This window comes from Podarcis erhardii (genome assembly GCF_964252035.2).
Source record: "Podarcis erhardii genome assembly, chromosome: 8".
NCBI lineage: Eukaryota > Metazoa > Chordata > Lepidosauria > Squamata > Lacertidae > Podarcis > Podarcis erhardii.
In genome coordinates, this window is record NC_138499.1 from 31,591,291 (window position 1) to 31,616,317 (window position 25,027).

Below are 25,027 nucleotides of genomic sequence, written 5' to 3' on the forward strand. Positions count from 1 at the left end.
GTGTTTTCTTGGGAACGGAACCAAACAGAAAGGAACACAGACAAAATAAGGAAGTGGCAAGAAAGGAGTCTCTTTTGATTTATTTGACTGGACTTAGAGCCATAGAACCATGGTCATGTGTCCTATTTTACAGAGGATTGTTTGAGCGGGTGTTGCTCCAAGTCCAGTTGAACGATAAAAAAGGGACAGTGGAGGGTGCCTTGAAGTTGTCTATCACAGATAATACCTGAGCAGCAGCCTTCTAAGCCAACACTTCCCTGAGAAAAAGTGGTGGTCACCACTGTAATGGTTGGGTCTCTCCCACAGAAGCGAGACAACTCCCACACAAATCACTCTGGGGCTCAGTCACTCAGTGTCTGCTTCCAAATTAGCTGTTGCCGAGTCTGAGTTCCGCCCCTTCCTCTTCCCACATTTAAAGCCCCACTTTCGCTTCCTTTCCTGTTCATGCCTCTCATTAATTCTTGCACACCTACACATCATGGGATGGCCTATTTCCGGTGGCCCTCCCTTTGAGTCCGAGCTTAAACTGTCAGTCTGTGTCTTCTCCCTTGAACTCCACCCCTCCTTCTCCTTGTTCTCAGAGCTCAGGCTTCTACTGCAACTAGGCTGCTTTCCCCTCGTTCCACATTCCTGCCTAATTACCTCCTCCTGTCTCTCCACGCTCTTCCCCTCTGTCAGCAATAGGACGCAACTGACATCCAACTTGAATGACTTTAAGACATAATTATGACAAATTCATGGAGGATAAAGCCATCAACAGTTGCTGGCCATTACAGTCATACCTCATGTTACGTTTGCTTCATGTTACGTTCTTTCAGGATACGTCCCACAGCGACCCAGAAGTACCGGAAAGGGTTACTTCCAGATTTCATTGCTCACACATCTGCAGACATGCAAAATTATGTCATGCACATGCACAGAAGCAGCAAATCGTAACCCACGCATGCACAGACGTGCCACTGCAGGTTGCACTCTTTTCATGTTGCGAATGGGCCTCCGGAATGGATCCCGTTCACAACCAGAGGTACCACTGTACTACCTTTTGTGGGAGAGAATTTCATTGTTTAACTATGTGTGTTATGTAGTAGTCCTATACAGATGTAACAGTGTTGAAGTATGGGTAGCAAAATCACAGCTGAGAACCTCAAATCAAGTATATGACTGACACCCTTCTTTGGAAATTAAACCAATGTCCAGACTTTGACGTAAATGGAGTCTCTCCTTCACTAAATATCTTATGTGACCAACATTAGCCAATCATATGAGAACTGCTAGAGAACTCTCTCGAATTCGGTTACCAACCAATCAAATTCAAACACATAGTAATGTATGAAAGCATTTATCATTTCAGTGAATTAAATTACTATACTTTTTGTACAGTCTGTTGCTGTTGTAAAGAGAATCACCAACCCCACTTTCAAGCCTTTCCCTCAGTCTGCCATGTTCTGAAGCCTCAAAACAGGTATATGTATGTTTACTTCATTCTGTCATCACCTTGTTACATATATACCATCACTGCAAATCTATGCAACCAATAAATCTTTCAGAAGTTGCACCAATATAGGAAAAGCTCTCTAATAACTGCTTAAATATTGACAACCATTAAGAGAGCCACAGCACAGTTAAAAATCTTTCAGTGTTCCTGGAATATATTTCTCTCTCTCGGTATTCTGTCCGCTCAATTCTTTTGTCATCTGTTTCTGCCATATTTTGGCTTTAGTATTGCTGTTAATTAGAGGTGACTATAGTTTGATTAATTGCTAACATGTGTCACATATGCACAATATGAAGAGCTGCAGTCTAATTTTTTCCACTCACTGCATGCCTGAATTCAATGGATTTAAGCCAAACATTTCTTTTTAATGACTAAAGAACCTAATCTTATCACAGCGAACAATGTGGATGTAATCAAAATAAGACACTCTAATCCATTCAAAGTGTTAAAAGTTCACAGAAGTATGCAATAACCATGGGCCACATTTCACAATTGCAAGCTGGATCACAAGGGTAGCAATAGAGGCCATCTGAGTGTCCTTCTTCCTCTGTTTAAGACTCTGTGCATTTGCTTCCAAGTTTGCACTTAGCTTTTTGCAGCCTCATGACTTGCTTCTCCGTGCTCCACGGTAGTTTCGATTCCACGTGCAACAGCTCTTGGCAAGCCTTCATAAAGCTCACAGTGAATACCTATAAGAACACATACAGTGACCATTCACTTTGCACAGTGGTCTATATAGGTGTCATCCTCTATACTCACAAAGCTGTGGTTTCTTGGTTTTACTTGCAATTCCCTCTCTCATCTGCACCTTTGTTCTACACAAACCAATTTACTGTCACTGCTGCTGCAAAGACCTGGGCTAATGTGAGGGACAACTAAGCATGGGATATTTTTCTTTTTTTTAACCTGTTAAATTTATATCCAATCTTCCTCCCAAAAGAGCCCAGGGCAGCAACAATTTATTTAATAATAATAAAAATGCTATTAAAACCAGTTCGTCTTCAACCAGACTTTTGGCTGATTGATATCCAATGCCCCTTTAAATGTGCTATGGAATGGGGGATTATTAGGTTGTCTTTGTTCTTCTTTGTATTATGTATTTTTTATATATATTGTAATTTTATATTGTGAACCGCCTTGATATCTACGGGTGTAGGGTGGAATATAAATTTAATAAAAACAAATAAATGATGTGACCAAACAACGGGGGGATTCAACATTGTGCTCTTTTGATTGTTCCATTAGTGTAAGCGTTTCTGCTCACTAGACAAAATGATTCCCCTTCTCCTCACCCACATGCACTTTTCAAGGCCTTCTCCTGACCCTGGATTTGGGTGAGGCGTCAGGGTGGAGAAGCCCTGTTGTGCTAAAGGAATGCCTAGCACTGGGTTCCACTAGCATGCCACATTAGTTGAACCTGGGCCAATGTTTCTGTACAGGCCTGCTGAAATGGGAAAATGCTTGGTAGGCATCTAAAGGAGTAAAGTAAAGTAAAGGTAAAGGGACCCCTGACCATTAGGTCTAGTCATGGCCAACTCTGGGGTTGCGGCGCTCATCTTGCTTTATTGGCCGAGGGAGCCGGTGTACAGCTTCTGGGTCATGTGGCCACTATGACTAAGCCGCTTCTGGCAAACCAGAGCAGCGCATGGAAACGCCGTTTACCTTCCTGCCGGAGCGGTACCTATTTATCGACTTGCACTTTGACATGCTTTCGAACTGCTAGTTTGGCAGGAGCAGGGACCGAGCAACGGGAGCTCACCCCGTTGCGAGGATTCAAACCGCCAACCTTCTGATCAGCAAGTCCTAGGCTCTGTGGTTTAACCCACAGTGCCACCCGAGTCCCTTCATCTAAAGGAGTACAGTAATGTAAATCATGGCACATGCCTAACATCAATAAGCAGGGAGTTCCAAAGGAACACTAAGGGAATGCTTCCTAACAAATGTGGAACAGACATTTTGTGGCACTTGCAGAAATGCAAGTTTTACAGACCAAAGTGACCAAACCAGCAGTTATGCATTGACCTATCGGTTCCTCTAATAGCCATGCATGCTATGGTGAAAAGGATGGTGGATGGTGGATGGTGGATGGTGGATGGTGGATGGTGGATGGTGGATGGTGGATGGTGGATGGTGGATGGTGGATGGTGGATGGTGGATGGTGGATGGTGGATGGTGGATGGTGGGTGGGCATACACTCTCTATGCTACAATAGATTGTAGTGGGTTTTGTGGATTTGAATATAAACCAAAAAGAGAACCAAAGTTCTCACAGCACTGGAATTAATGTGTTTTGTTTCAACACACACAAGTGTAGACTGTTGTAAATAAGATCTGTACTAGAAAAGTTACACTCCGAGAAAAACAACAATAGTATTTCCATTTTCTGGTTCTGGCTTTTTTTTAAAAAATGTACGGCTTTTATATTATACAGCCCCTGGTAGTAAGTGAAATATAATTCTAATTAATTTTTCCTACGGCTGTATACAAATCAATAATTGTAAGCATCCCAAAGGAAAAAGCACGCTACATGGTCCTCCAGGTTCCTAATGAATGCAAATAAGCTGACCTTTTTCTGACAACTATGAATATTGTTTCACAATTTTACCACTAAAATTGCTGTAATCAGCAATTCATGCTGCAAATCTGGAGCCAATAATAGTTCTAAATAACTATTCATTATAGCAAAGCAGGATGTGAATTGCCCCTCAACTGTTCCAAACTTCATGGAGTTGGGGTGCACAACTGAAATAACTCTGAGGGCTACTTTCACATGTCTATTAACTCAAGAGAGAGGGAAAGCATTTTGTTACAATTTAAACCAGCCACATGGAGGAGCCTTTGCACAGCAGAGGGAGAAACTGCATTTCAGTGGCAGCCCATCTGCTTTCTATGTAAAAGGTCCCAGGTTCAATCCGTAACTTCTCCAGGTAGGGCTGGGAAATGACTGGTGTCTTAAACCCTAGACTCTGTGACTGGCCAATGTTGTCAGTGCTGAGCTAGGTGGACCAATGACCTGATTTGACAGAAGGCAGCTTCCTATGTTGCTGTTTCTACAGCTGGCTCTTCCTTCAGACCTTCACTCAATGCATGAAGGGGTGAGACCAGGAAGGTGGGCATAACAACAGGGTGGCACCCCTGCTTCCCCCTTAATCATGTGGAGCCCCTTCATGGAATTAATGGGGTTTAGTTAAACCAGGATTCAAAAGAACTGGGATGTGGAACAGAATGAGCCATGGAACTATAGAGAATGGCTGTGCATAGTCATCCCTATATTTCTCATCTTCCCATCTGTTTTGTTTTGGTTTTTCTGAGGATCTTTTGGTGCTATCAACCATGGTATCCTGTAGGACTGGCTCTGTGGTGTAGAAGCTGGTGGCATGGAGATATGCTGGCTTCACTCCTGCCTACTGAACACCCTGGAGGACTTCTGCTTGGCCCCATGGCATCTATAGCATGAAGATCTGCCAATCCATATTGTCCTTTATTAAAATACAACATCTACCTGAAGCCGCTGACGAGTGGCATATAGATGTCATCAATATGCTGATGACACTCAACTTTTTTTCCTCTTTGTGACCTGAATCAGGTGACGCTATCTAGGTGAAAAACTGGCGCTTGGATTTGGTAATGGGCATGGGAAAGTTCAATAAACTGAAGCTGAAACCCAACAAAAACACAGATACCATATCCAGGACTTAGGGGCCCAATCTGTTCTAGATACGGTTGTACTCCTCTTGATGGAACAGGTCTGTATCTTACTCCTGCTATTACTGGATTCACCCTTGTCACTGGAAGCCCAAGTGGCTTCATTGGTGCAGAGTCCCTTTTTCAGTTCCAGCTGCAGCCACTTCTGATAGGGCCTTCTCGGTAGTGGTGCCCGCCTATGGAACACGCTTCCACCAGATGTCAAAGGAAAAAACAACTACCAGACTTTTAGGAGACATCTGAAGGCAGCCCTGTTTAGGGAAGCTTTTAATATCTGAAGGACTATTGTATTTTAATATTTTGTTGGAAGCTGCCCAGAGTGGCTGGGGAAACCCAGCCAGATGGGCAGGGTATAAATAAATAAATTATTATTATTATTATTATTATTATTATTATTATTATTATTATTATTAAGATAGGCTTTCCATTTATAGTCATATAATTGTCCCCCCCCCCCCCCCAGTTTTGGGCATGCTGCCACATACCAAACATCATTATTCAGTTAGTGTTCTGGAATAATGTACTTTGTGTCTGCAGCAAAAACAACAACAACAACAACCCTGACTTTTGTGAAATATCCAGAATGGATCCCAATATTTTCATTCTGGTGGCATGTGTACAAGCAACATCCTAGCTTCTGTGTAGAGGGGAAAGGATGGGCAACTTTGGCTTGGGAGACATCTGTTTTGAACAACTTCCCTCTGTCCGTTTGCAAGCTCAGTTTAGTGGAGAGATGTGGCAGGCAGAGATGATGGCCCTGATTCAAATGGCAGCAAGCATTAGCTGCGGACAAAATTTCATCACAATAGCCAGGTTCTTCATAGCTGTGTCAGACACCTAGTTCCCCTTCTAACCTTCTATACCTCTGGAAGATTTGAATTCCAGAACACTAGGCATGGAACACAAAAAAGACACAAATGCTCATAACTCTGACATTTATGAACTGGAGGAACACGAGGGTACATAAAGGGTATGACTACAGATATGGAGCTGTCCTCAGTTTAGGCGCAACCTGCCATTAGTGTGGTAAGGAAAACTCACTCTTTAATAATAGCTATTTGTGACCAAACGCATGGACAATCAGCTACAAATGCACTCTTTAAAAGGTTGAATCAAACAGCAACTATACCACTATAATTGGTAAGTGCAGAAAGTCCCATAAATTCTATTCCAGTAGTGCTCTCCACCTCCATTTAGAGTCAGATTGCAGTATTGGTTTGAGTGGCAAGCCCAAATCCCTGCCTGATAGCATTCAACAAGTCATTCCTCAGCCTAACCTACCTCACAGGATTGTTGTGAGAATGCAACGAGGCTGATGTATGGTGCTCCAAACTCCCTAATAAAAGAGAGGGATGCAAATGTGATTGATTAAAAAAATCGATGAGAGTTTTGTGATTGATTTGCATAGAAGTGGATTGTACTATAATTGTCATACATTTCAATCAGCAATATTAAGTAACCAGCATGTTATTTTAAATGGTCCTTTGTATTTAACAGGCAATTTCTGCATGCAGTTAGCCTGGGAGCAGTCTGGAATAATGCAACAGAGCTTTGATTGAGTCAAGCAGGTATTGCTTCGTATACCAAGGAGAAGCTTTCTGCAATATAATACATAGGGTTTTTCCTCCAAAAACTATGTGGCAAACTATGTGGCACAGTACAAACTTGTAAATGTACCATAGCAACAAAACAAAAGAAAGGCTAAAGAAATAAAGATGAAATAAAAGCCTAATAATACACATCTAAGAGTTTAGCACACAAAAGCTGTCTGGTAAACTGGAGAGAACATATATCATTCTGCACAAAAGGCTCACACTGAATTAGACATTCAAAAAGATTTTTTTAAAAAAAGATGATATTGATTTCATTATAATACTGTAAACAGTTTCCTTGTTGTTTATGAAAGTTGTTGTTTTGCTATAGAGCAGCATCACATTCTCAAAGTTTCCTTGAGACAGATTGGGCTACCCTACTGAAGCGTACTGGATCAATGAAAACAAAAGAGAAATTTGACTAATGCCTACTGTGCATATGACACATATGATGTTCTAAACTGAGCTAAACAATCTTTTCTTGATGACATCTCAAAAGATACCTCAACTCTCTAATACTTGTAATTCTTTCATGTTCTGAATGAATCCCTACTACATCTCACTCAATATCGATCTTTAAGCCATGTCTCCCAATCCTTTTCCCTGTGTGGTCACTGAACAGTATAAAAGTTCAATAGGAAGATCAGCTGCTCATCCACTTTTTGCTAAAGCAATTTGTATTATGGATTTACTTTAGCAGTCTACAGTGGCAGTTGCTGTTTTTACTATTTAAATGCTTTGATTATCTGACCTTGCTTACTTTATCTTTTTAAGCGCTGTGCATGAGCTTTAAAAGTTGATCAATAATGAGGGATTCCTCCACCACATTATGCAGAAATCAATCCCGTTTTGGGCTATTTGTATTTCACTCTTACGAGTCCATCTGTCTAGGTTAATTTTATATTTTCTTTTTCTTTCTTTCTTTCTTAAGTAATTTGGACCTGTCTTTGCAAATAGACATTCCTGGGTCTCAACGGAATCCAGGAACTATGATTTGTAGTAAGTGTATCAATGGAAGAAGCCTTTCAGGAAAGTTGTGGAATCATTTCCTGTACAGGATTTTAAGATAAGACAAGATGAGCATCTGGTTGGTATGGCCTAAGTCAAGGGATTCCTGCTGCCACTGCAAGCTGGACTAAAAGACTCCAAAGATTCCTTTCAACTTTATCATTTTGTTGCATCTGGAAGTATTTTGGAGGACAGTGGGGTGTTTTTTTTTAACAGAAATCTAGCATTTAGAAATAGTAAAGATTTTACTGAGTTTTATCACTGTAAATGGTAGTTGTACAATCATTTACAATTAAAGCTCTGTACTTTGGCATCTTTCCCAAACAAACGCAGATGTGATGCTGTTAAGAAAACAGCAGCCATGGGGATTGAGACCATGGTGTGTGGGAAGGGGGATTTTAACCCTTTGTCCTGGTGTGGGTCCAACTTAGATTGCCCAGCTTCTATTTGCAATGGGACCTTTCCTGCAAATAAATGCAAGTAGCAGAGGGGGGAGGGGGGTCCAAGGGGATGTAGCCCCCACCCATGCCATGATCCCAATTCAGACACACACACCCCCATACAGCTGCTATTTATTCTAGGAAAAATAATGCAATTAATGACAAGGAATAATTGCATGTCTATTTTGGTCCACAGTGTTATATGCAAAACAAAAAGATTGCATTCAAAATGTGATTGGTAACTTTCCACAAATATGTGATTGCATACTGTACTAATATTCAGAGCTCTTTTGTTTTCAAACCCCTCAGTGTTCTTCCTTTCCCAATCTACTCAGACCTCTCCCATTGCTTCAAGCCACCATCAGTTCCCTCTTGGTGTCTCTCCCTTCTTGCTCCTATGCCACAGACACTGTAGGACTTGCTCTTTTGCTACCCTACCCTACCCTGACTTCATAGGCGCCGACTCCATGGGGCCTGAGGGGGCCCGAGCCCCCTCAAAAATTCGTTTGGGGGGCTCTGCTCCCCCAATAATTTAAGAAAATTATTAGTTATATTATGCTTTGTAAAATCACAAAATTATGTTGGTATTTTTTATTTTCCTTGTTTGACAATAGTTACCTTTTAAAATACATTCAGTAATGAGTTAAAACAAAGCCACTCCCGATCTAGAGAGGGGGTGGGGTTGCGGGCTCTCGACCCATCAACAATCTCGCGGGGCGCGAGAAGCAGGGATTCCCCCTAGCTCATTAATATTCACCGCCCACGGCGGCAGCCAATCGGCTGCCGTAAAGGGCGGGCCCTCACAGGTTCACTTAAGGTCGGGGCAGCCCGGGGCTCGCCCCTTTCGTTCCCCCAGCAGCAGCGGTTTGGAGGTCTTGGGGCCCCCCAATATTTTTTATAAGTCGGTATGGGCCCCCGCCCCCCCCCCCAATATTTTTTATAAGTCGGCGCCCCTGCCTGACTTCATACAAATCCAGAATTCTGATGTGTCAGTACAAATCATCCAACAGGGGCTGCACTCTGACTTCGTTCAAATCCATGATGGTGATGTGGTGCTACCGATCCTCCACTGGGGGGTTGTGTGATGACTATCTAGTGCAAATATAGTATGCAGAGAGAAACAAAATGAAATCTATGAAAGAATGGAACTTTTCACAGAACCAGTGCTGCAGATAAATAGCGAAGCCCAAGGAATTGTTCGATAGGCTCTTTTTCTTGCTTTAAGGATGGGAGAAAGGGACAACACCTTTATGTTGCCTTCAGAGGTGTACGTGGAAGAGTATCTTCCCATTCCGGGAAACTGTGCACTACTTCTAAAACCCATCTCTGCTATTTAAGAAAGAATGAGATGGAATTTTCATAGCAGTGTGCATAAGAGAAATTCCTTGCTCACTTCCTTGCAAGCTGGGCAGGGAATCAGATCTATGGACACTTCTACCTCTCATGTTACATCTTATGACTCCTGCCCTGTTCTCTAGGCAGAAGTAGGTAGCCCATGTAGCATAGGAGGAAATGCCAGGAAGGGGGGCATACTGCCATACTGCCCAAAATTCAAAAAACTTTGGCCCCATAGGGGAAGCCAACATTCTTTGGTTTAATTGACTGCATCTTTATTATGCAGGTGATTTTTCTTCATAGCCATCACTATCATGCTCACAAAAATTGCATTCTTATTTTAAGTGATCTGTGCCATGGTAGTTAAATTAAATTTTCACATTCAGATCTGATATTCTTTTCCTTATTCAGGAGCTGGGGATAAACTGGAGTTTCCCATCTTTATCATGCTTCCCTCAAAAGCTTACAAATTGTTGTTGTCTAGTCGTTCAGTCGTGTCTGACTCTTTGTGACCCCATGGACCAGAGCATGCCAGGCACTCCTGTCTTCCACTGTCTCCCACAGTTTGGTCAAACTCATGCTGGTAGCTTTGAGAACACTGTCCAACCATCTCATCCTCTGACATCCCCTTCTTCTTGTGCCCTCAATCTTTCCCAACATCAGGGTCTTTTCCAGGGAGTCTTCTCTTCTCATGAGGTGGCCAAAGTATTGGAGACTCAGCTTCAGGATCTGTCCTTCCAGTGAGCACTCAGGGCTGATTTCCTTCAGAATGGAGAGGTTTGATCTTCTTGCAGTCCATGGGACTCTCAAGAGTCTCCTCCAGCACCATAATTCAAAAGCATCAATTCTTTGGTGATCAACCTTCTTTATGGTCCAGCTCTCACTTCCAAGCTTCCAAATACATCTTGCTAACAACAGATGGCTTCACCAGATTGACCTTGTTCTGATCCTTGCAGTTTTTGCTCTTGTTCTATGGGTGCTAGTGCTAATATTTAAACTGCCCAGTTTTATCCTCAATTTAAAGGGAAAGCATTTATTCCACATTAGGTTAGGCGAAAGGCAAAGTCAGCCAAGTATATTGTGCATGATGTAATTTAATTGATGTAACCACATGATGTAATTCTTATAGCTTGTTCCTCGTTCTAAGCAAAATATAATGGGAACAGATGCTAAAGTAAAGTTTTGCTGATGGAAATATAGGCATGCAAATTAATATGTATATAATTTATAATCATGGAGCTGATTCCATGATTGCATCAGTTAAGACAGCTCTGTTTAAAGGGATTCGTATTGTTTAATGATGGGGTCTCTGTATTATTATGTAACCCAAATGACAAAAAAAAAAAGCTGTCTGAAATTAATTTAAGATGGGTTCTGCCTCAAACGTGTTGAACACAAACCACAGATTGAATTGTCTTTGTATTTTTGGATCTGCTGTGAGTTCCCTCAGATTCATTCCTTCATATATGTATTTGTTACACAAAATATCAATTTGTCTCATGAGATTATAATTCTTCAATTGCATGTGATCTGAGCATAAATTCAAGCTTTTTAGACTGTTAGTGTTCAAAGTGATACTGGAGAAGATTACAGGTGATAGTTTGGGACAAAAGGGTGACAATATCAGGAGAATCAGATTTCATGAGCATATATAATGTTCATTGACGTAAGGATGAAAAATATTAGGAGAATGCATAATGACATTGTAACCATGAAAACAATTTTTTTAAAAATGCTGCATGCTGATTTGATAAAAGTATGATGGATTTCATTATGGCCACTGGAGAAAGATCCTGTCTTGTCTTCGTAGCTCCAGTGTGAAACTCAAATGCTGCTTCTGTGAAATTTCAGCAGCTGCTCTACTTCACTCTCTAACATTTTGCTGCTGCTAATTCCTAAATATGGCAAAGGAAAGACAGTTTGGTTCCCCCTCCCTCATAAAACGATAACAATTCATTATAAAATAACTAAGGCAATACCAACAAAAAGGGAATGGGATTTTATGGGCAGCACATAAGGAACATTTTCAAAAGCTAGCACACAATACACTAAATAATAAAGATATATTTTTTTGCTTTTATTTTTTCAAAACTCAGTTCCTTGAAAGCTGAGCAACCAGTGTTATGGGGGATTAAAGAATTTGGCATATAAAAGACCTGTTAAAAATAGCTGCTAAAGATCGAAAACAGCTTTCCCCAGAGGCCACGTTTTACATTTTTCAATGTCTAGCTCCTTTAAAAAATAATAATAATAATAATAATAATAAAAGGTGATGAAGAACAAAGCCAAACTCTAGTGGGGCAATTCACTTTCTATGCAAAACTTTTTTGCTTGCAGTTATTGATTGAAGCCAAAAGCAGCCATACGTAGATCAAGATAGGAACTACAATAAACTGGTTAGTTGATGAAATTGTTGTGTCTAAAAATCATATGTTCCTTATCTGATATTTCCCTTTAGATGTAGAAAATTTGGGGGGGGGGGGGGTTATCAGGACGCTCTGCATAAAGTGTACATATCACTACATGCCCAGCCCTGAAAGAGAAAAGTCCATACTTTATTCCTCAAGTGGGTAAATGTTAAGAGAGAAGAATCCAAGTTTCATGATGCAGCAGCACAAAGCTGGGAAGTGAAAATTATGTTGCAGCAGAGTCTTGAAAATATGACTGTAAAAGTTAATCAATAAAATGTCTATTCCTGTCTATTCACTAGGGGCCCCAGCTGCATAGCTTCACACAATCGATACTACAAATTATTACGATTTCCAGGTTCCCACTGGACATTCTGAACAAATCTTTCAAGTGTAACAGGCTTACATAGTGGGGTTGTTGTAGCTGAGCTTGCCCCCCCCTTCAAACTTTACATGTAGCTCGTCCAGAATAAGTGGTAATAAAAATCTTAAAGCCTGTGAATTTTCTACAGCTGTTAAATATTTGCTTTCTGGCCTACCTATGCCTTGTTGGGTGTTTTCTTCATTTCATACTACATCAAATAAGGTAAAGCATTACTTTGTACTCATGTTAGGAACTCGCATTGTGGTAACAATAGAGGAGATAACTTTGCACATGTTGCTTTTACACATGTACAAACATGCCACACAATTTGAAATAGATTGCTGAACGGAAAACAAAATGGAATAACTTCTCACCTACCTGTCCTCTGCAATCTCCATATTTTTTCTGCAGACCCCACCCTCCCTGCACTTGCCCATTCACCATACTGAAAACCAAGTTCTTAGTGAGTTTCAGTGTTGGCACAAAGCTCATTTAAGTTGCTGCAGTTAGGGCTGCTAAAGCCAGTGTTACCATTCTCCCAGGACATTACCCTGACTTGCAAGGATCCCCCATCCATGCTCATAGCATGTCCTTGGCTTCTGTACATCTTCTTAGCAATGAAGCAGGTTGGAGAGGAAGCTTTCTTCCAGCTAGGGTGTGCCCACCTCTTCTGCTGTAGAAATGGCCCTTTATAATCTCGCTGCATGGATATGGGGAATAGCTCCTCTCTAGCAGTTGCTCAGACAGTGAACCTGATACTCCCATAGACATTGCAAATGCATAGAGCTTTGGGATGAGAGAAATGTGGGAGCATGAGCTTTGCTTCATGACTAGCTGCTACAGGGAAAAGGCTTCTCTTTCTTGTTGCAGCTACAATGTAGTGAGATTATGAGTCAATTTAAATCAGGGGTGAATCCAAAAGTGTCTTCCAACTTGGGAGGTCATTTTGCTACATACACTCTCTCTCTCTCTCTCTCTCTCTCTGTGTGTGTGTGTGTGAGAGAGAGAGAGAGAGAGAGAGAGAGAGAGAGAGAGAAATCTCCAAGAGTTCTTAGAAAATTCTCTTTTGAGAAAAAGCTCACTTAATATTAGTTTTCAACTCATATTGGTGGGTAAAGGACGGAATGGGCTAAAAAGGACTAGAGGGAGTTGCTTGCTAGAACAAAATATCAATAAATATAAAGCCTGTATCTACATGAATGGCAAAACTGGGGAGGTCATGTCCCTGACTATTCTTTAGCAGAAACACGAATTTTACCATCAGTTCAGAAAGAGCTCAGAAATGAAAAATTTCACAGAAAATTATTTTTGTGAGAATTATTTTTGGCTCTCAGCCTTAATTCAAATATTATAGCCTTAACAGCCTCAAGTAAGCTGATAGTAATGAAAGAAATTCTCCTGGCTTTCATGTGGTAGGTAGTAACACTTGAAATCCATTCATCATATGGCTTGCGCTAGCCATATGGAGAGTCTACGTGCCAACAGCATGCATTTCAGGCTGCATAAGTACTGGTGTAGAAACTTCCAAAATGACTAGAGAGATCAATTTGGTGAATAGCTTTCAAATGCTCTAGGTTATGCAAATACTATCATGAACCAGTGTTTCAGGCAATGTCTTCATGGTGGTTATAATGCTTTGAATCAGCCTCATCAAACAGTGGAAAGACGACAGCCAAGTGGTACAGTATCTGCTTTTCATGTGGAAGGTCTCAGGTTCATTTCCTGGCATGTCCAGGAATATCCTCTGGCTGGGAATGTCCCCTGCCTGAAACCCTGGAGAGCCACTGTTGGTCCGTGCAGACAATAGTAAGCTAGATGGACCAGTGATCTGGCTTAGTAAAAGGCAGCTTCCTATGCCCACCACAGGATGTGATCTGAAATCAAATTAGTGTCTCCACGGTTTTTTGAAATGACTGCTCACTGGGTGAATATAAGCAAGCATTTACTTACCAAGATGTACATACAAACATGTGGAAAGTCGTTTGTCTGTAGCATGCTGCCCAATCAGAAGATATATTTTTTCTGTGGAAGTGCAGGAGTGCTAGAATTCTCTGAAGCAATTTACAGGGCAGTCCTTGTGGCCAGCTTACCAGCTGTTTACCTGAATACCATAGCAATTTCCCACTTGGTCAATGTTTGTCTATATCCACTTGCCATGGCAAAGGGAACTGTGTGTGACCACAGCCCACCAGCTGCATTACTACTGCCTGCATAAGGCAGCCATGTGCTAGTGCTTCTAAAGTCCGGGTTTTTGCACCAGTGCTTAAACCTGAAACAAGGTGTTGCTAAACACACATGCAAATGAGATTCAGCCAAAGTTGAACAAGCTCTCTACACAACCTCTTAATTTGGCAAAGAGAAGGACTGACCAATAAAGTTCAATATCAAGTCCACATTTGCAACTTTAGAATTATGACTAAATAGATACCTTTAGTTCTTAAATGGGTATGAATCAGATTAATTGTTTAGTTTATTTTAGATTAAACTGGGTGTTTCTAATATGAAATGTCACATTATAAAGTTTTGTTCTACTCGGAACTTCAGTTTCACAAATGAAGACTGGTCTTCTTAAAGGGAAACTGAAAAGAGCAAAGTGGCATAAAGGGAACAATGCCACAACTCAGAACTAAGCTGAAGGTTAATGCAGAAAAGTGGGGTGCACTGCCTGGTTTGGTAGTAATTGTTCACATGCCTTTCCAGTAAATGAACAACTTATACCTTTCTAGTAACATTTTCCCCGGATATGGAAGCTTAGAGTAACGTGGTGGATAGATTTACCTGTTTTGTCAAGTTCAGGGGTATCTTTGTTTTCCACTCGTAACATAGAATTAGAAAAGTACAAGTGGATTGTGTGGATATTTTGAGCTTCTCTCACACAGGATGAAAGGATACAAAGTCACCTTACATAAGAAGCAAAAGAAACAGGCAATGTAAGTGGTCTTACCTTGTGGACCTATGGGCCCCCAATAATCCACAATAAAGCCATCGCAACTATTGCAAAGTTATACCTGCCAAACATACTTCTACTGCTTGCAAATTTACCTTTAGATGTGGCTGACATGGTCCCTTTAGGATTCCAGGATCTCCTCATAACATTGTTATATTAAGTGGCAAAAATGTTTCTTTTTCTTACGCATGTAGAAGAGTGTGTGGCAAAGCAATTGTTTGGGATTCTAAGGGCCCCTGCCAGTCTCATCTACAGGTAAATTCCAAACAAACAACCATAACCTTGCTAGGCATAGCACTCCATAATAGCTGTGTGACAAAGTTTCATCATTTGACATTGCGGTGGAATCAGAGATGTAGATATCTCGGGAGAAAGCTCCAAACCTCGCTGCAACTTTCGTATTAATAAAAACCTCTTTGTGATTAAGCCATCACTTCAGGAAACGTATCATAGAACTTTTGAAGTTCACATTTAATTTGTGATATCGAAGGAAAAAAAGACCCAGCCTGAGAAAGCTACCTAAATTGAATGCACAATGTAACAAATTCAGCAAGAAGAATGCATTATTCAGAGTATTTACATATAGTGAAAGAGACAAAGGCATTTAGCTGAGATGAATACCTTTCATAACATTCGCTTGAAAACTGAACAATGAATCAATTTATGATTCATAAACATGAAAAAACTCTTTGAAAGTTTTAGCATTTCCCTTAAAGGGAGAGAGAGAGAGAGAGAGAGAGAGAGAGAGAGAGAGAGAGAGAGAGAGACCTATTAGGATTAGGATTTGAGTTCATTTTAGCAACTTCATATGTTACTCGTTACTCAGACTAGAAGCTCAAACTCTTAAGTTTGCTTTAATTTGGGAGCGTCTTGCTTTGAGGCAGCTTCTTGAACCAAAAAAGACAGACAATAAGAGCCATATGTAACCTTCAGACCCTCAAAAAGAGAGGAAGATGAGAATGCCACTGGCAGATAGACAATAAAGAAAACTATTTTCCCCCTCAACAGCAGATTTTCACGTTTTCAGAGGGGGGAAAGGGGGGCATTAAATAGACTTCTGGTTAACACATTTTGGATGAAAAACTGAAAGGCTAGTTTTAAACGGAGTTTATCAATTACTTAATACTTGATTCAATCAATACATCAGTCAAAGACATTTACAAAACACACTACCAGAGCAAAACAAACCCTACAGCAGAGAGCTGAAAGAATTATTGCTGACTTCTGGCTCGCCTTCAACCCTTACTGAAACATCAAAACAAACAGTAACTCACTTGTAATCACTAATTTCTTCATGAGAATCTATAATGCGTTCGCTCAGTGGCTTCAGTTCTGTCTGTGATTTTCTACTGGTCGGGGCGAACTTGGTTCTGCTCTTTCCTCACTTAGCTGCTCTTGACTTGCTTTCAAGCTGGATTCCATTAGAAGTTTTTCATCCTGGCTGGCAAATTCTTGGGCTGGAAGATAATAAAAGCATCACAGTTTCAAAAGAAGCCAGCGACATACTTTTGTTGTTGTTTCATTTTACACTTACTAAACCTGTTGTAAATGAACTTGGAGAATGTGAGGGGGGTTTTCTGAAAAAAACAATCTATTTCTGCTTGCAAGTTTTAAACACAAACACAGACAGGGAGTGAGAGATGTTTCTAAAAACCTGTATATATCTTCAGATAAATATTAAATATGTGTAATACTTTCATCAGTTGCTAAATGCTCTTATATTCTGTAGCTAGGCTAACATCCATTGTTGTGTAGCAATTTTTTTCCAATGCAGGTACAGTTTGTTTTAGACTTTCAGAATGCAATTTTGTTTGGTATTAACTGCCTCTCGTTTTTCAACAGATTAACACTCTACATCTTTAATATAATTAAGGTATAAACTGAAAACTTCTGCGTCACTAAATTCTTTCCATTGTAGAGTACCACTCGACTATATAAACAAAATCTTTTCCCAAGGTCATCCAAGAGATGGCACTCTTTCATTAGCCCAAAGAATCTAGGGCAGTGTGTTTCAAGCTTCCTTAGAAAAATAGGCATTTTAAGACAAAGACATTTTTCCTTTGTTCTTTTGTTGACCATATTCTAAGAAATATACATATATAGGTGTTCATTTAAATATTTGTCCTTTAGCACAGATATATAGCAGGGTGTGGGTTTTTAAAAAAAGGTTTTGGCAAATATACAGCCGCAGACATACAAATGTTTATTCAGTAATGCAGTCCAAGTTTAATGAGGTACAGCATTAAATTTCAGAATAAACATGTATCACTGAAGGGTGTTTTATTTCCAAACTGAAGCCTGTTAGTGAAGGTTGTGCACACAATTCAAACCTTAAAAGAAAGAAAGCAGAGGAGCCTTGCTGGGAAGGCATCACAATCAAAATTAAGAAGGTCACATATGCATAGATGGCAACGCTCTTCAAACCTCTCCCTTTTAATAACCCTGGTTTATGTTGGAAGAATGATGTGTAAATTAGGCTTCAATTAATTCAGAGCAAAGGGACTGGAGCCTTATAAAACCAATATTGTCATAACAAAAATTGGCACATTAGTCTTCTCAAATAGCCTACATTTATCTTACATATTTGAAATCAATCTTAGTTGCCCTGATGAGCTGAATCTAAATAAAAGTATTTCATTTAAAAATTATGAGCATTTGGGACATTCAGCAAATATATTTCCTAGCAGACTTACAGAAACCACAAGCATTGTTATTGACCTGGAACTCTTACATAATAAAAATGAAATGCTAATTTTTTACACACACACACACACACACACACACACACACACACACGGTCTTGTTTGAACAAGCATGAGTCTAAGCTTGTATGTTTGTATAGTGTGGGGAGAGTATTGAACATCTATATATTACCAAAGTTCCGATGAACACATTTATAGATTTATTTTACAAATAGTAAGCATTTCTTCAGACTGCAGAGCAAGATTTCCAGGAAGCATTTGCTTACTGGTATTTAATAAAAGGACAGAAGGCCATACATAGAATATTTTTTGGTTCACAAAAAAAGCTAATAAACTAGCCGGCAAGTATTCTCCTATAGAAAGAGTAGCTTGACTATATTGTTCAATAATAGTAAGCAATTTATTATATCATTTTGCGGGATCGGTCTCAGCACTAGAAATATCCCATGCCATAGAAGACTGTAAATGCAATCACTTCATCCTTCACATAGCATAGCATAGCATAGCATAGCTTGGCTTTAGCTTTGAAGTTTTTGTATGCAAAATATACAAATTTTGAAGACTTGAAACACACATACACATATATCACATATGCCATTCACATGATTTAATGCAGACAGGCTCATACGCAGTCCTACTGAAAACCTGCAAATACAGACAGCTGGACAAAAAATGTAAAGTTTTTCCAAAGTAGCCTATGTACGCTGCCTGCTGATTAGTTGTCCCAACATAAAGCCAATTTGAAGCACTGCCCACTCCCTCTCCCCACAGAACCGGTAAATATAAACGTCAAGGTACGTGTGCTTTCTGAAGGACCTGCCTGTTCAAACCGATAAAAGTCCATTTGTGTTTCCCAATACTCTTAAGAATCTACTCTAATTCTCCATGTGCTGGTTGAAAAGGGTTAAATTATTTTAAGTTTACCTATGCCTTGGACTTGAGCCTCTGCTGATCCCAAGCCAGAGGCACTAGCAGCTGCATGCTTTATTTACAATCCCTTTGTCAGACTTACAACTGCCTCGGGCTATAACATAGTGTACCTAATGTTCAAACTGGCAGGTAATCTTATGTCAAACATACTTCTTTGATTTAAAGTGATCAATAGATTCTTGTAAAGAGGTAATTTCTCTGATGTTTCCACCTTGCCTTTCTTACAGGTGATTCACAGAAAAGCCTGCTTATATGATGTACAAACAATAAACAGAAAGCTATAATCATGTTTTTTCAGATGTTTCCGGTGCCCAACGATTTTGGATCAATACCCTGTGTAATACAATTATCTGCAATGATCTGGTTGTATTGAAAAAGAATTTGCAGCAAACCTCTAGGGGGTTTTATCCAGAAACATGTGTCTGGCAATGTTGTGAATAGCGGAAGGGGAAAATTAAGGGTTTGACACAAGCTGTCCATTACGTTCCAAATGACTTCATTAATATTTTATTTGCTAAAAAATCATATCTTTCAAAAACTTTACTATAGGGGTGGATCCATAATGTTAAAGGATGATAATAAGGCTGTGTCCTTTCGGTATTGACTATCTCCTGAAAAACACCTTCTAACATATAAGCAGGATTCCAAGGATACAGGTACTAGGCGAAAGCTATAGAAATTATTGGCTGAGCCTGAATGCCTCTTTGAATGCCTGACAAAATGAAATGGGAAATATTGTGCAGGGGGGAGGAAGGGGGGGAAGCTGGCTACAATGCATGTGAGAACAGCCCTTTGTCTTCAAGGTATTCAAACAATCCTTTTTTGCGCTGTACCATTTCTACATTGGGAATTCATCGTGTGACTTTATAAAGACTCCTAATTGTACTCTGCATATGGGGAGATGTGTATGTGTGTGTGTGTACACGCACACACCTCAAATACATGCGTGTGCCTTTATGCAATTCACAATGTGTATAATCAGCAAGTGTGCAAAGCTCCCTAATGCAGAAATGATTCCCCCGCACACATTTTTCACACTCTCCAATGGCAAAGAGAAACAAAGGGACTCGGTTGTGTTTGTTTCTGTTTGATAAAGCTGCTCTCTCCAGCTCTGAATTCTCCCTAAAGCCGGACAGGGAACCTTTTGTGTTCATTTGATTACAGCAATCTTTTGTCCATATGATTGATATTTCTATTCTATTAGACTGTGCCAAATTCACAGTGCAGTAATATCACTATTTTTATACATTATTACCTCGTCCCTCTGCACTGCTTCCCTGAGCATCCTGCAGCTCGTGATTTACCTGCTGAATCCCAGTCCTAAATATGATGGCTTTTCTCGCCTTCAGATTCTTCCTTTCATTGCATTTTGGACACTTGCTTTCAGCTTCTTGACCAGACTGTCAAAGTGCTCCACCTTAGCCACTTCAGCTTTGATATCTCCCATTGCCTGCAGGAGAGCTGAAATCTTTTGCGTATTGCCTCTGAAAACAAACAAAAAAAACATTTCAATACCACCTTTCACAATGAACTTTAGCAACAAAAATACTGTATCCTGCTCTTTCAAGCTATAGGAAAAAGGAGATTATATATATCTATACACATTCACATACATATTCTCATTAGCAAAGAGGTCACCTCCTCCCATGTCCTATAAGATAAAAAAGTCATACACACTTTGCATTGTATTTAAAAAAAAAAAAATAGGTGGGGGGGAATGACAAATGATTTTATTAAAATTAATTCATTAATTGTTCAAAGAAAAATGTTACACATAATTCTGGAGGGGGGGGCCAAGAAAACAGTTACTTGATCTAAATGTGTCAGATAAGAGGATTTTTGTTTTCTTTTGGGTTTTTTAAGGGTTTGGTGAATAAAAAGAAAATGAACAGCTTGAAGCCAGCAACTGCAATTCAGCTGGTAGGAAGGTAACTGAATGTGGGGGAAAAAAAAAAAACCACAAGAAAACCCACACCACAAGGATACAAAAAAAACAGACAAAATGCTACCACCCTCTCTTTCTGGTTAATTAAAGTGCTTCTCTAATTGTCAACAAAAATCTCAGTGTCAACATTATTTCAAAATGCAAAGTAAATTGTTTTAGAGTGTTCATATGTGTGTGTAAAAATATATATAGTTAACTTACTGAAAAAAAATTTTTAAAAAAATCCTCAACTTTAATTTAATTGCAATCTTAAAAATATATTTTCAACTTGTATATCTCCCATTTACTTGTGAATATCCAAGTGCAAATGAATAAACAGTTCTGAATGATGCAGAAGTTCAGCCAATAAGTTCAACTTTTGTATTGCCCGGAACTGGGAATCCACAAGCATCTGTGCTTCTTTGGCATAGTGCCACACCTTGATTCTCTATCATGCTCCATCATGCTTCTTTTAATCTGAATATTTAGTACTCTTTCATGTCTTAATTACAGCAAATTGCACACAGTTGGCACCACTTCTTGAAATTAATCCCAGAGTACTTTGTTTCTGTCAAGCACAGTCAAAGCCTTGGAGAATAATAGTAAATGTTATTGCAGATCTAAATTTAAATGACTGTCTATGTATTTAACTTAAGCCTTTAATTATTCGTGCTGTACTGTTTTTGGTTCAAATGTTAAACATTCTTCATTGAGAAAGTAAAATTGCTTTAGACAGCTTAAAACCTGCAGATATGTTTGGCTGTGATGTTAACATGACAATAATTATTTGTATTAACGTATTTTTTCAGGTGTGTAAAACTTTAGGCAGTACATAATATCCTATCATGCTTTCATTTAATTTCTGAACATTAGTGATTTTTTTAAAATAATAAAAAATAGCTAAATGTTATTTTAAGAAGGGGAATACTTATTTTCTCCTGGATTTTAAAAACCATTTTCATTCTTATATAGGGAATGGCAAAATTATTTTCCTTTACCTTGTACCTTTCTATAAAATAGAGGTGGATTTCTGCACACAATCTACAAAAATATAAGCTTTGTCACTGTAGTTTTGTAATCATTGTTAGAATAGCCACTTCAGTTTAACAAAACACAAATGTATAGCAGGGGCCCCCAAATTCCCCCACCTGCTTAACATAATGAAATCTTTCTGCAGCATATTCCAGAAACCTCATCACTGAGATATCCCCGCTCCCCATAATGCAGATCTCCATCCAAAGTAATGCACCTATCTTTCCCTCTCCCATGTATGTTATACAGATAGCTTTCGCATGACTATAGCATTAAAAATAACACAACTCCAGGCCTCTGTGCATTTTTATAGAAGGGAAAATGCCTCCAGCTCCATCTCTGATATTGAGCATATTCACAGCGAAAATGGGAAATGCAGTTTCTAAAATCTCTACAGACATTTATACAGCTGTATTCATTTTATTTCATATCAACATGCTTTTGGAAGGGATAGAATTGTTATCACAAATGCAAACATATCTTAAGTTTCAAGACCAACACCAAAGAAATGTGTACTTACAAAATTTGTGATAAAACAGGGTGGGTTTTTTCCTCCTTTCGAAATTCACCTCTCCCCCCCCCCAACACACATATATAGTGCTGCACATCATAGCTTCTCACACACCCTTTTGCAATGTGATTTTTAAAAGAGATACCTGTTTTGCTCATTTTTATCATCGCAAGAGCGTACCTGATCTTTCTGACTACAAAGTTTCCAAGCATCTGCAAGGTCCCTTTCAAGCTGTGTTATCTGCTGTTCTAGCTGAGCAAGTACCATTTTGTGTTCCTGCTAGCAAGCTATTACATTCAGATGCAACAGCTGCAAAGGGATTTCCTAGATGTCCTATCTCAAGAACAGGTTTCCTTTGGTTGGGAGGTATATTAGCAGTTTCAGGGTTTTGTTCCTATAGATTCCGATTCCTCTTCTTCCACTTGAGAAGCAGTATACTTAGTTTATTTATTTTCCTCCCAAGCAACTTCTCTCTCTCTCTCTCTCTCTCTCTATCTCTCTCTCTCTCTCTCTCGCATCTATAGGTACAGAAACTGTAGTGGATTATACCCCATTTTGTCAACTGTCATATAAGAAACATGACTGGCAATGAATCTCATTAAGTTGAACAAACGAGCATTACCTATCATGAGGCATAATTTTCCACACATAAAAAGTTGCTTCCTTGCAACTTTGATTCCAGAAATATATAGGGTTTTGCATACTGGGCAGGGGACACTTCTGCTGAATTTTTTGGGGGCAGGGGGAGTAAATTGCATACTGGGAAGTTCAGGTTGCCCAATTAGAGTTGACTTAATGGTCAACAAACCCACTTCCCTGAAAGATCAGGCTTTTTACAAAAAGGAAAGTGATAGGAAAAGGAACTGGAAAGTGGAGAATAACACTTGCATCCGATACGAATGAATGCTTAATAAATAGCCAACATCATCTTACCTCCCCCCACACAAATTAGGATAAATCCTCAATGAATAGGTAATCAGGAAGTGACCTGGGAAAGGGCACTGGAAAATCCATCTGTCTTGGAAAAGAAAGCACTAGGTCAATTCAGATGTGATGCTCAAGTTCTGTGATATTTCAACTTTAAAGCAGTCATGGGGGAGGGCTCCAATTTAGTGGAGTGGTTAGTTTAACCCTTTCCCCCAAGTCTAAATCCACAAACACACACACATATCCGGAGTCTTCTTTTAAACCCAGAGTGTGAATATATCTAATAGGCGCTTCAGGGTTGAAGGAAACAGCACCAAGAGCTAGAATTAACCCCTTCGCCAACGTTGGTACTCCAAATTGGAATGTGACAACTGCTTGAAAGTGAGCCAAAAAAATAAATAAATCCCTTGTGAGATGGGTTGCTCTCAACCTGTATTCATTGAGTTACTGTGTGGGTAGTTAATTTGTGTTTGATCCTTCCTTGTGCCTTCTTAAGGAATTTTAATTTTTGTATGCTTAGTAAACCTGGATAGCCATACATATATATATAAAAAAAATTGCTGGGAAAGAATTTTCTTCTGCATCCAATTGAGATCAGGGTTGAACATATTTTCACAGAGAAGCTTCTTCTCACTTGGTTACTACTGTCTACTTTTGTTAATTGCAGTTCATTTTGGTTCCTTTCTGAATTTAGACAACAGCTTCATGGGGTCTGGCTACCAGCTCAGCTATCTAATAGCTTACAACTACCAGGTGACATGGGGGACATGGGTGGCGCTGTGGGTTAAACCACAGAGCCTAGGACTTGCCAATCAGAAGGTCGGTGGTTCGAATCCCCGCAACTGGGTGAGCTCCCGTTTCTCGGTCCCTGCTCCTGCCAACCTAGCAGTTCGAAAGCAAGTAGATAAATAGCAAGTTCAAAGTGCAAGTAGATAAATAGGTACCGCTCCGGCGGGAAGGTAAATGGCGTTTCCGTGCGCTGCTCTGCTTTTGCCAGAAGCAGCTTAGTCATGCTGGCTACATGCCCCGGAAGCTGTATGCTGGCTCCCTCGGCCTATAGAGCGAGATGAGCGCCGCAAACCCAGAATTGGTCACGGCTGGACCTAATGGTCAGGGGTACCCTTACCTTTACCAGATGACACCACATTTGGAGATGAGGGTCATGGAGGATGAAGCAAAAGACACCTAGTTTTGTGATGTAAATGTTTTGTGCTCTTACTTATGTGCACATTTAGTGTGCATTATGCTCCCACATGGGTAGGTAAGGAGGTTATTGGCTGATAGCCATAGCAACACACAATCTGGAATGGGAAGCATCCAATCAAATTTTTTATATTACTTTCTTCTTCATTGGGGGCAGGCCTGGTAGTGCTTTTTGCTTTACATAATAATAATGAATGCAAATGCTTCTACGAAGGGTATCATAGAAAGGATAAGATTATGACACCAGCTAATGATGGCGGGCAAGTGGATTAGCCGCTGCCTTTGTTAAAACTATCTCTTCAGTGCATTCCAATAATTAAAACTAGGGAAGCAAGTCAACATTCCAGTGTTCTGAAGTCCTTTTGAATTATCCCACTACCTTAAGTCGTCTTATGACCCAGAGACATTAAAAAAAAACCCCAACATGTTTGCACTTCTTTTAATCAGATGCACAAAATAATGATCAAATTAATTTGTTTTGCTCATTGCGTTAATATGTTTTGTG

General features: G+C 39.8%; 1 long non-coding RNA gene across 3 annotated transcripts; it reads right to left on the reverse strand.

Annotated features, from left to right (window-relative positions):
* Positions 1-327: 327 nt before the first annotated feature.
* On the reverse strand, positions 328-23,439 carry LOC309349090. 3 transcript variants are annotated; one of them, XR_014159687.1, is made up of 5 exons: positions 23,326-23,439; positions 20,230-20,409; positions 16,568-16,750; positions 6,481-6,535; positions 328-2,184 (listed from the first exon to the last, which is right to left on the reverse strand). It is a non-coding gene; the product is annotated as an uncharacterized lncRNA (long non-coding RNA). The 3 variants fall into 3 exon arrangements; XR_014159688.1 differs by lacking the exon at positions 23,326-23,439 and adding an exon at positions 22,573-22,861; XR_014159689.1 differs by lacking the exon at positions 23,326-23,439 and adding an exon at positions 22,402-22,556.
* Between the last annotated feature and the right edge of the window lie 1,588 nt (positions 23,440-25,027).